Genomic DNA, 12,259 nt, shown 5'->3' with positions numbered 1-12,259 from the left:
AGTCACCCGAGGCCAGAATCGAACTTGGGACCCTGGTGCTGTGAGGCAGCAGTGCTAACCACTGTGCCACCCTACTCTGGAGGAAGTAAAACCAGTAACAGTCTGGGAAGTGGTACATTGTTGTTCCTTCTGGGCTTATGCTTCAAACAGAGTCATAGAATTGTATAGCACAGAAACAGACCCTTCAGCTCAAATCATCCATGCCAACCAGATATCCGAAATTAATTTAGTCCCACTTGCTGGCAGTTGGCCCATAACCGTCTTTTTAAAAAAATTTTATTGATTTTTCTCCAAAAAACGACAGCAGAACAAGGTGCAAACACGAGCAAAAAACAACTGTAAAGAAATCTCCGACCACCCTCCTCACGGCACATACCTCCCCCAAAATACAAAGGAAAAAATGACAAAAAAACCCTAATAAATATAAACATAAACAAAGCACAAACCTATAATAAATTACACCAGCAGTAAAATAACTGCATTAGTGAAAAAAGAAAAAATCTCCACAACAGAAGATACCTCAGTCTGGAATAGTTAAAAAGACAACACTCTTAAAATATGAAAGAAAAGGGTTCCAGATTTTTGTAAATTTATTAGAGGTGCCAGATAAAAATAATCTAACCTTTCCTCATTTAAGAAAATATAGTACATCTCTAACTCAGTGTGTATAGGTCGGTGGAATTACGGATTTCCATTTTAACAATAACAATCTTCTGGCGAATTGGTTAGTGAATGCTATCATGTCTTTTTTTAGAGGAAGGAAGATTAGGTAAAGAGAGTGACACCCCAAACAAAGCAGTAATAGCATTAGAAATAAGATTTTCACCAGATACCTTACATAAGGTGTCAAAGATATCAGTCCAATATCTACTTAAAGAAGGGCAAATTTAGAACACGTGCATATAATTTGCTGGGGTTTGTTGACACCAATCACAGGACAGAGACACCTCCTCAAATATTTTTGCATGTTGAACTTTGGTGTAGTGGGCACAGTGTAGAATCTTGCATTGAATAAAGCAATGTTTTGCACAGATAGAAGATCTGTGCACCCTTTGTAAAATCTCATCCCACGCATCACCTGGAATTACCTCTTCCAAATCTGCTTTTCAGATAGAATCTGCTTTAATAGAATCAAGGGAATCTGAGCATATTTTATGAACGTTTGAAAAATTAGCTGAAGTAGCCTCCTTTAATGAAGAAAGCAGTTCTAGAAAGATGTCAATATCAGACTAATTAGGAAGAGCGGTGAAAACCTGAAATGAACTACAGACAAATTGCAAACTTGGAGATATCTAAAGAAGTGGCTTTTAGGAAGTGAAAACTAATCAACTAATTGTTGAAAAGATACAAAAATGCCATGAACATATAAATCTTATACAGTTTTTATTTCTAACTTAGCCCACCAGAAAAGGCACTGTCCACTAAAGATGGAGGAAAAATATAATTTGCCGCCAATGGTGCCCTAGTAGAAAATAAATGAAATCCCAAGTGGCGTCTAAATCGAAACCAAATTTTAAGACAGGAAAAAACAATTACAATGTTCATGTAAGTAGAAGTTGAAGAAAGGAGAGGTGATATTACAGGATGGTTGGAATTTGCTTCAATAGTCAACCAAATTGGGAGAGCATCAAGGTTCTCATATTGGAGCCAATAATTCAAATTTCTATTGTTTGCTGTCCAACAATAAAACAAAATATTCGGCAGTGCCATTTCACCTGTGTAACAACTGTTTTTGTAACCTTGTGGGTTTTTTTATTCCAAATAAATTTAAGAAAGAAAAAGTACGGAAAAAGTAAAGAGGGAGAAAAATTGGTATGAATTGAAATAAATAAGAAAATTGTGGAAAGATATTCATTTTAATGGGATTAATTCTAGCAGCAACAGACAAATTAAGGAGAGACCATCATTTGAAGTCTCCTTTAATTTGTACCGGTAATGATTCAACATTTTTCCTGTACAAATTGCCTAGTGTATTAGCCACATTTACACAAAGATAAACAAAACCAGAGTTGGCAATTTTAAATGGTAAATTATCTAGCGGGTATTCTCTGGCAGGCTTATTGATCGCAAATATCTCAATTTTGCTAAAATTCAACTTATACCCAGAAATCTTACTGAGAGATTCTAAAACTGAAAGTGTGGTGGGAATGGAGAGATAAGTTTGAGACAAATAGGGCAACCTTCAACTCCACACCATTTCTAATAGATTACTTACAGTGTGGAAACAGGCCCTTTGGCCCAACAAGTCCACACCGACCCGCCGAAGAGTAACCCACCCAGACCCATTCCCCTACATTTACTCCTTCACCTAACACTACAGGCAATTTAGTATAGCCAATTTGCCTAACCTGCACATTTTTTGGATTGTGGGAAGAAACCCACATAGACATGGGGAGAATGTGCAAACTCCACACAGTCAGTCACCTGAGGCGGGAATTGAACCCAGGTCTCTGGCGCTGTGAGGCAACAGTGCTAATCACTGTGCCACCGTGCTGCCCACAAATAATGGCAAAGAAATCAGGATGAGTCTGTGGAGCAATAGACAGAGGTTCAATTACAACGGCAAACAAAAGACTCAAAGGACTACGTTGTCTAGTGGAATGATAAAGGTAGAAATAATCAGAATTCATCTTATTGGTCTGAACAGAGGCCTGCGGTGATGCATAGAGTAGTTTGATCCAATAAATAAATTTTTCCCAAAGCCAAATTTCTCCAAAGGTAAAAAAAGGTAATTCCATTCCACTCTATCAAAGGCTTTCTCAACATCTAAAGATATCAAAACCTCAGGGAGAGTGGATAAGAAAGAATTGTAAACAATGTTAAATACCTGCCTAAGATTAAAAAGGAGTGCCTGTTGTGAGTAAATCCAATTTGATCCAAGTGTATGATAAATGGAATGATGGTTTCCAAATGTCGGGCCAATAGTTTTGACAATAATTTAAAGTCAACATTTAGCAGACTTATAGGATGGTATGAACCACATGGTCAGGGATCTTTGCCTTTCTTTATAAGCAAATAAATTGATGCCTGAGTTAAAGTTTGAGGAAGAGAGCCAGAATGAAACACTTCAACGAACACACCTACCAAAGGCCCATATCCCTCTAAATCAGTCCTAATCATGTACCCATCCAGTTGTCTTTTAAATGTTGTAATTGTGTAAGCCTCCACCACTTCCTCTGGCAGCTCATTCCATCCATGCACTTCTTTGAGAAATTGTTACCACTCAAGCCTCTTTCAAATCTTTCCCCTCTTACCTTAGACTTATGCCCTTTAGTTTTGGACTCCCATATGCTGGAAAAAAAAGACCTTGGCTATTCACCTTATCCATGCCCCTCATGATTTTATAAACCTCTATGAATCACTCCTCAGCCTTCAACACTCCAGAGAAAATAGCCTCAGCCTATTAAACCTCTCCCTATATCTCAAACCCTCCAACCCTGGCAACATCCTTCTCTGGACTCTTCCAATTTTAACAACATCTTTCCTATAACAGGGAGACCAGAACTGAATGTAGTATTCCAGAAATGGCTTAACCAATGTCCTATACAGCAGCAACATGTCATTGTAACTCCTATACTCAATGCACTGACCAAGAAAGAAAAACGTACTAAATGCTTTCTTCACTACCTTGTTTACATGTGAGTCCACCTTCAAGGAATTATGAACCTGCATGCCAAGTTCCCTTGGCAACACTCTCCAGGACCCTACCATTAATCATATAAGTCCAGCCCTGATCTGCCTTATCAAAATGCATTACCTCACATTTTCTTTCTAAATTAAACTCCATATGCCACTTCTTAACACATCAGCCCACCTGATCAAGGTCCAACTGTACTCTGAGATAACCTTCCTGATTGTACACTACACCACCAATTTTGGTGTCATCTATAAACTTGTTAATCATTCCTTCCATATTCACATCCAAATCATTTAAATAATGACAAAAAGCAATGGACTCAGCACCGATCCTTGTGGCACATCACTGGTCATAGGCCTCCAGTCTGAAAAACTACCCTCCACCATTACCCTGGAGAGTTAGTGCTAAATCTTGGAAAGAAAGCAACACTTCCGTTATATAACTATATGACCTTATTAGTAGGTTTGATGATGCAGAGATTAGGTCTGAAAGTTAAGAAGGAAACTGATAAGAGTTTGAACAGATTAGGAAAAATTAATGTGGCCAATATCAGGTTGGCATTTCATAATTATAAGGAATTGATGGGCTGGAGGGAGGGGTCCAAGTGGATCAAAAAGATTACAAACAGAAGAAATGGTCAGATGTATGGCAAGACAATGAAAGCTCAGGTCCAAGAACAGAAATAGTAAGGCAAAAACATTTGGAGAAGACCTTGACAACATTGTCAGGCTCAGAAGTTGTTGAAGTGGAGTCAAAGAGCAATAAAGTTGAGTAAAGATAACGGAATGAGAACAAGATTTGAGCAGGTAGGGAAAATATGACAAGGGATAACATTGGAAGGTGCAACAGAGTTTCAAGAATGTTAGAAGTAAGAAGAATCAGAACATAGGTTAACAATCAACAGTTGTTCAAGTATTTAGTTCTTAGCAAGGTAAAAGGTAAAGTCACCATAGTGTTGCCAGACACTACAGTGGGCTGAGAAGGGCTGTTCTCTCAACCAAGCAAGACAACTGGTCGTGGTTTAATCTGAGTCACCGGAGGGATCCAAGATGGCGGTGACCCAGCAAGTCTGAGTCTACAGTCCTCCTCCCAAGACTTGGGCAAACTGGGTCACCCACCCCCACCACACTCACCAAATCATTTAAAATAACTGTTTAATTTAATTAGTTGCTCAGTGTTGAATTTAAACAATTTAATCTTCAGCAAAAATGACGAAAGGGAAGGGAGCCCGCAGCTCTCAGCAAGCAGGAACCCCTCCCCCACCCTCTCCAACTGCAGCAGAGGCGTCCGCAGCCGCCCCGGGGGACTCACCTGCGTTGGAAAGCCTCGTGGAAATGATCTCTAAACTCGATGCGAAGATCAACGCTTTCATTGAAGAATCCCGAAGTCGATGGGACTCACTCTTGGCCACGCTGCAAAAGCACGACCGAGACATTAAAGAAATCGAGCGCCGAGTCAGAGGGGCGGAGCTAAAGGCCACGACCTCCGAAACTACAGCACAATCGACTGTGGATCGGGTCCGGACTCTCAAACAGCGAGTCCGGACCTTAGAGAATCATATTGATGACCTTGATAATCGAGGTCGTCGAAAAAATATTCGTTTGCTGGGCCTTCCCGAACGGGAAGAGGAAGGCCAGCTTACAGCGTGGCTGCCACAGCTTTTCTCGAGCAGTGGCTGCCACAGCTTTTAAATCTGGAAGCTGGATCAGGCCAGGTAGGGGTGGAATGGGCCTACCGGGTTGCAATACACGGGCCCGGCTCGAACCAGCACCCTCACCCAGTCCTGTTCCAACTGCAGAGCTATAGGGAGAGGCAGATACTCCCAGAAGCCTCTAGAAATCTTGGAAAAGATTCCCAAGCCATGATCTATAAAGGATCCAAGATCATGTAATTCCAAGACTTTTCCCCAGCCCTGGTCCGAAAGAGGAAGGCATTCGATGAGGCGAAGAAGTGTTTAAGGGACTTAAATATTCAGTACTCCTTAAGCTACCCAGCGACGCTACGCTTTAACCATGAAGGATCCGTGTATAACTTCGGATCGCCAGAAAAGACTAAGGAATTTTTGGACTCTCTTAGATAAATTGTAAGAGACAATGGATGTTGGTTTGCCTTTCCCCCACTCCGGTTTATATACCCCCCCCCCTTTTTCTATTTTCTTACCTTACTGTTTAATATTATCTTGGGGGGTGGGGAGAGGGATTTATTTATTTGTTCTCTATTTAACTATTTATGTATGTGGGTGTGTATGTGTACATATGTGTGTGTGTATATATATATATATATATATATTAAATATAAAAATATATATATGTTAGTTAATGTTGGTGGGGGGAGGTGGTTACCTTATTCTATTTTACCTCGTCTCTAGGAGCGGGGTTGTTTTTCCCTTGCTATTTTGTATTATTATATTTAATTATTATTTGCTGAGGTTGTAATTTTATCGTTATATATGTTTATACATGGTATTAACATTACCAAATATATCCAGGTGTGGGTGAGGGGGGGAGGGGTGGGGGTAGGGTGCTCACTGTTAACTCTAGCTTTGTATTATATCTGAATTCTCCTCATCCTATTGAGGAGCGCCTGGGTCAAGTGTGGGGCATTAGTTGGGAGAGGATACGATGGACCTTTGGAAAGGAAGTGACACCCCCTGGGAACAAGGGAGAAAATCTCTATTTAAATACGTTTTATATGTTTTTTTTATTATTTAGAAATAGTTTTTTGTTATACTGTAGTGAGTGTATTAGAGAGCCTTTATTTTTGTGAATTTTATATGCTCTATGCTCGGGATGTTCTGAATAGGGTTTCCCCTCCTGAGGGGTCTCGGATTTGCCCGGATGATTATGGTTGATCAGTCGGTTAAGTGGTGCACCTGGAAATGTCAAGGGGGGTAATTCGCCAGTCCAAAGGAAGAAAATATTATCAAATCTTAAGAAAGAAAGAGTTGATATAGCTCTCCTACAGGAGACCCAAATGTCGGATAAATAACACTTGAAATTACAACAGGGTGGATTTGATCAGGCCTTTTTTTCTTCTTTTAGCTCAAAAAGCAGGGGAGTTGTTATTCTTATTGGGAAGAATTTCCCTTTCAAAATCCTAAATCAGATAAAAGACGAATCTGGATGATATATTCTGATTAAAGCCCTTATAAATGGAGAAGAATATGGGATTTTAAATTTGTACTGTCCCCCGGCACACCCCTTTAAATTTATAACAGAAGCCTTCTCAAAATTGATGGCTCTTGGTGCCCGTCATAGGGGGAGACTTTAATTGTATTATGGATCCGGAAATAGATAGGATTCCCAAGAGTACTGCAGGAGTCTCTCCCAGATCTAGACAATTGGTGGATCTGAACAAAGAATTAGGATTAGTAGATGTATGGAGATGTCTTCATCCACAGGGCAGAGATTTTTCTTTTTACTCCAATCCACATAAATGCCATACCAGAATTGATATGTTTTTTGACCCCTCGATTTTTTAAAATTCCATATCATCCTGTAAAATAGGTAGTATAGCAATTTCCGACCACGCTGCTGTATATATGAAAACCAAGGCGAGGAACAATGGGACATCACCTCGGCATTGGCGTACGGACCCCTTCCTAATGAAAGACAGTAAATTTATAAAGTACTTTTTTCAAGAATTTAAAACTTTTTTAGAAATTAACTTAGGTACGGCTAGCAACCCATCAATGATGTGGGAGACCATCAAAGCTTACACGCGAGGTTTGACTATCTCCTACTCAGCGACCCAGAAAAAATTAAAGGGAGAACAACAGCGTCTGCTCGAAGCTTGCTTAAAAGCAGCTGAAACTGTATACGCTGATAGACCTTCTGTTATTAAATTGCAAAGGATTATGGCCCTTAGGACAGCTCTAAACACTATGCTTACCCAAACGGCTAAGCTGAAATATTATTTGCAAAGAAAAGGTTATATGAATTTGGCGACAAACCGGGTAGATACTTAGCATTTCTGGCAAAGGAAAAAAAGGCCCCTCAAATTATCACATCTATCAAAGAAAGTACGGGTATTTTGACTCATGATCATAAAAAGATTAATGCAACCTTTAGAAAATTTTATTCTGATTTATATAAATCGCAGGATTGTGAAGACAGGACTAGGAAGATGCAATCATTTTTTAAAAATTTGACCTTTCCGGGCCTAACTCCGGAACAGGTATCGGTCTTAAATGCTCCCCTAACAGTCCAAGAAATACTTGACGCAATCAGGCAACTTCAGAGCGGTAAGGCACCTGGCCCAGATGGTTTTCAAGCTGAATTCTATAAAGAATTTACAGAAATATTGGCTGGTCCACTTATGGACATGTATAACTATGCATATAGTCAGGGCTGTCTCCCGCCTTCGCTGAAAGAGGCAAATATCTTTCTCATCCTTAAAAAAGGAAAGGATCCAGAAGATTGTACGTCATACAGACCAATATCCTTGCTAAATGTAGATTTTAAAATCCTTTCTAAAACGTTAGCATTGAGACTAGAAAGGGTACTGCCATATATCATAAAGGAGGAACTGACGGGGTTTATTAAGGGCCGTAGATCATCCAATAATATTAGAAGGGTTTTGAATATGATTCAAGCCTGCCATCAGGGAAAGATACCAGGAGTAGTAGTTTCATTAGACGCGGAAAAGGCATTCGATAGGGTTGAATGGTCATATTCTTTTTACACATTGGAAAGGTTTGGCGTTGGAAAGGTGTTTACCAAATGGGTCTCAACATTGTATAGTGATCCCAAAGCAGTTGTGGTTACCAATGGATTAGGTTCGGATAGCTTCAGTGTGGGCAGGGGCTGCCGTCAGGGATGTCCTCTCTCGCCATTATTATTTATGCTAATCATTGAGCCACTAACAGAAGCTATACGGGCTGATCCTAATATAACGGCCCCGAGGATTGGTACAGGTAAACATAAAATTACTCTGTATGCAGATGATGTTCTTCTATTCCTCAGTAATCCTCTGATGCCCGTACCTCGCCTAATCCAAGTTATTAATACATTTAGCGCATTCTCAGGCTATAAAATTAATTTCTCAAAATCGGAGGCTATGCCAATGCTATGATACCCCACTTAGTGGATGGATCCCATTTTCCCTTTCATTGGTCCCTGGAAGGTTTATTATATTTAGGCATTTTTATTACCCCAGTAATTGGTCAGTTATACAAGGCTAACTTTGTGCATTTGGAAAGGATAAGGCAGGACCTCCAGCGATGGGGAGACCTTCCAATTTCCTGGTTGGGTAGAATAGCACTAATTAAAATGAATGTCCTGCCCTGTCTCCTATACCCTATGAGAATACTTCCAGTGATGCTGCCGAGGCTGGCACTACGTAAATCATATGGCTGGTTGGGTTCCTTTATCTGGAATCATAGATGGCCCCTCATTAAGCTGAAGAAGCTACAGCTTCCACAGGCAAGGGGAGGATTGGACTTCCCAGATTTTAGGAAATATCAGTTAAGTTCCTTATTAAGTTACATAGCTGATTGGGTCTTGTTTGATCCACAATCAATCTGGCTGGACATCGAGGCTTCTCAAGTAAAATGCCCACTTATTAACATTTTATTTTCAGACAAGAGGAAAATCATTACGGATTACTGTAAAAACCCTATAATACTAAATACAATTAAAGCTTGGAATATAATGCGGCAAAATGAGGGCAACTCACATAAAACATCCCCCTATGCACCGATAGTGGGAGCATGTGGATTCCAACAGGAGTTTATAGACGCCACTTTTAAACTCTGGAGATCCAGGGGTATCTCATGTCTAGGGGACCTATTTAAAGATGGGGTCTTGATGTCTTTTGAACAGCTGCGTCAGAAATTCGGATTACCTAATGGAGACCTCTATCGATACTTCCAAATTCGAGACTATATACAGAAGAAGACTACGTTATTAGATAGTCTTTATAAATCAGATAGAGAATGTAGAGTACTACGACCAATGGGAGTATCCTCCATCAGTACCATTTATCATTTACTACATGATGAAGTATCAGGAGATATGGACAATCTGCTTAAAACATGGGATCAGGAATTGGGACTAGAAATCTCTATAGAAATGTGGAATGACATTTGGGAAAACGCCAGAAGAATCACCATCTGTTAACAGAACTCAGGCTATCCAGCTGAAGATACTTCATAAGGCCCATATAGCACCGGATCGATTGGCAAAATTTAAGGCGGGGCATCTCCAATGTGTCCCAAATGTAAAATAGAGGTGGGCACTCTTGTACATTGTCTATGGACCTGTCATAAGATCCGTAGATACTGGACTAAAGTAGCAAGTACCCTGACAGAAATTTTAGGAACGGAAATTAAAATGGACCCCGTATCTCTCCTTTTGGGCTTTTCGAAATTATCCTCCCTGGACATGCATGGGAAGAGACTATCTTCTATTCTCTCTTTCTGTGCAAGGAAAAATATTTTGGTAAACAGGGTGGCTGAGGGCCCCCCTGGACTTTCAAACTGGCACAGATTAATTATGGAATGTATTCCCCTTGACTTCCTTACAAATATGGTGCACCAAAAGACCGAATTATTTTATAAAATATGGCAGCCCTTCTTGAATTATATGAGTACAGATATTTCGACTATCCTAACAAGGGCTTTTATTTAATTGAGATTACGAACCTGGCTGGTCCAGGGCCCCTTGGGAAAGGAATCCCGCACGAATATGGGTTTTGTTACATTTGATGTTAACACAATCCGAGCATGTATCTCACTACCCAATTTCTATGTTATTCGCTGTTTTTTTTTCTCTCTCTTATTTGAATAATATAAGAGACTTAAATATACACTCTGGTTAGTTGTAGGTTAGATTAGTAGTTAGTTGAGTTTTGTTTATTTTTCTCGGTATTTTTCTTTTGTTAAATTTTGGTTATTATATATTTAAGATTTAATTGTATATCAATGTTTGTACTTGAGAGTTTTGTTTATTTTTGTAAACTTGTAAAAATGTTAAATTTCTAATAAAAATATCTATTAAAAAAAATGAGTCACCATGCTTCAGTCAAAGGGAGAGGTTGAGAAAGAGAGTTCTTAATGGGGAACCTCAGCCATTGTGGGAATTGAATCCACGCTGTTGCTGTCACTCTGCATTGCAAACCCAGCTAACCAGCCAACTTTTCTAACTGTCCTCCCAGTTCTTTGCACCTGAAAGAAAGAAAAAGAATTTTGTTAAATTGGACAGGGACAATATAGATCCAAGAACCAGGTTAGTTCTGGACTAACCAAAAAGCCAAAGAATTGTGGACACTGGAAATCGTAAACAGAAACAGAAATTGATAGGCTGGAGGGAGGGGTCCAGGTGGATCATTCAGAAAGTAAGGAAGCATGGTTGTCTGGATACAGAATTGTCTGGTCCATAAAAGACAGAGGATGGTAGTTGATGGAAAGTACTCAGCCTGGTGGTCAGTGACCAGTGGTATTCCTCAGGGATCTGTTCTCAGACCTCTGCTCTTTGCGATTTTTATAAATGACTTGGATGAGGAAGTGGAAGGAGGGGTTAGTAAGTTTGCCGATGACATGAAGGTTGGTGCAGTTGTGGATAGTGTGGTGGGCTGTTGTAAGTTGTAATGGGACATTGACAGGATGCAGAGGTGGGCTGAGAAGTAGCAGATGGATTTCAAATGGGAAATGTGTGAAGTGATTCATTTTGGAAGGTCAAATTTGAATGCAGGTTACAAGATTAAAGGCAAGATTCTTGGCAGTGTGGAGAAACAGAAATCTTGGAATTCATGTCCACAGATCCCTCAAAGTTGCTACCCTAGTTGATACGGTTGTTAAGAAGGCATATGTTGTGTTCGCTTTCATTAGCAAAGGGATTGAGCTTCAGAGCCGCGAGGTTATGCTGCAGCTCTATAAAGCCCTAGTTAGACCATACTTGGAATATTGTGTTCAGTTCTGATCACGTTTTATAGGAAGAATGTGGACGTTTTCGAGAGGGTGCAGAGATTTACCATGCCTAGACTGGAGGGCATGTCTTATGAAGAAAAGGTAGGGCTTTTGTCATTTGAGTGATGAAGAATGAGAGACGACTTGATAGAGGTGTAGAAGATGATGAGAGGCATTGGCAGAGGGGATAGCCAGAGACTTTTTCTCAGAAGTGGCTTACACGAGGGGACAGCATTTTAAGGTGATTGGAAGAAGGTTTAGTGGAGTTGTCAGAGGTAGGTTTTTTTACACAGAGAGTGGTGGGTGCATGGAATGCACTGCCAGCAATGGTAGTAGGGTCAGATACGTTAGAACATTTAAGCGATAGGCACATGGATAATAGTAAAATGAAGGGTATGTCGGTTAGTTTGATCTAAGAGTAGGATAAAATGTTGGCACAACATCAAGGGCCGAAGGGCTCAAACTGTTTTAAGTACTATAAATCAAAAAGTGGTAACACTTTGGGAATCTGAAACAAAAATTGTTGGAACTGTTACTTTTGTCATAGTGAGTTCCATTCTAATTAAGCTAGTTGAAGCATTGTCCTGAGTTTCCCAATTGGCCATCTGACATTCCAATGCAAATTTACATAATTTATTTGTAATCAATGTACATCTTGTCATTATTGTTGGAATAATGTTCACAATTGGAGGGCAGTCTAAAATGAGAGGTCATAG

Source organism: Chiloscyllium punctatum, chromosome 15 (genome assembly GCF_047496795.1).
Source record: "Chiloscyllium punctatum isolate Juve2018m chromosome 15, sChiPun1.3, whole genome shotgun sequence".
Lineage (NCBI taxonomy): Eukaryota > Metazoa > Chordata > Chondrichthyes > Orectolobiformes > Hemiscylliidae > Chiloscyllium > Chiloscyllium punctatum.
This window is presented reverse-complemented; position numbering follows the sequence as displayed.